This window comes from Rhinoraja longicauda, chromosome 34, assembly GCF_053455715.1.
Source record: "Rhinoraja longicauda isolate Sanriku21f chromosome 34, sRhiLon1.1, whole genome shotgun sequence".
Taxonomy (NCBI): Eukaryota; Metazoa; Chordata; class Chondrichthyes; order Rajiformes; family Arhynchobatidae; genus Rhinoraja; species Rhinoraja longicauda.
The window spans coordinates 5,374,250-5,375,360 of record NC_135986.1 but is presented as its reverse complement, the minus strand read 5'-3'; positions in this window follow the sequence as shown (position 1 = coordinate 5,375,360).

The window sequence follows — 1,111 nt, the reverse complement described above, 5'->3', positions numbered from 1 at the left end:
ATGGAATGTTGGCCTTCGTAACAAGAGGAGTTGAGTATAGGAGCAAAGAGGTCCTTCTACAGTTGTACCGGGCCCTGGTGAGACCGCACCTGGAGTACTGTGTGCAGTTTTGGTCTCCAAATTTGAGGAAGGATGTTCTTGCTATTGAGGGCGTGCAGCGTAGGTTAATTCCCGGAATGGTGGGACTGTCGTACGTTGAAAGGCTGGAGCGACTGGGCTTGTATACACTGGAATTTAGAAGGATGAGGGGGGATCTTATTGAAACATATAAGATAATTAGGGGATTGGACACATTAGAGGCAGATAACATGTTCCCAATGTTGGGGGAGTCCAGAACAAGGGGCCACAGTTTAAGAATAAGGGGTCGGCCATTTAGAACGGAGATGAGGAAGAACTTTTTCAGTCAGAGAGTGGTGAAGGTGTGGAATTCTCTGCCTCAGAAGGCAGTGGAGGCCAGTTCGTTGGATGCTTTCAAGAGAGAGCTGGATAGAGCTCTTAAGGATAGCGGAGTGAGGGGGTATGGGGAGAAGGCAGGAACGGGGTACTGATTGAGAGTGATCAGCCATGATCGCATTGAATGGCGGTGCGTACAGGCTCGAAGGGCTGAATGGCCTCCTCCTGCACCTATTGTCTATTGTCTATTGTCTATTGTCTAACATCCTTGTGAATTTTTTTCCGGGACCCTTTCAAGCTTGACGATATTGGTTGATATGTTGGTTAAGGTGGTCTTTGTTGGTTGTGTTGAGATGGTCTGCTGTGGCAAGGGTTGAATGGACTGCTGGGTTGGGGTTGGGTTGGGCTGAAATGGGCCTTGTTGAGTTGAGATGATCGAGTTGGTGGGGATTGGAACGCATCTGGATTTGGGAGCGTGGGACGGAAAGGGGGATGGGCGGTGGTGGACTTGAGGGGAGGGGAGAAAAGATGTTAGATCGAGCTCTTAAAGATAGCGGAGTCAGCGGGTATCGGTATCAGGAACAGGGTTACTGATTGTGGATGATCAGCCATGATCACAATGAATGGCGGTGCTGGCTCGAAGGGCCGAATGGCCTCCTCCTGAACCTATTGCCTATTGATGTGGGGAGGGGGAGGGAAGATGGGAGGGGAGGTGCAA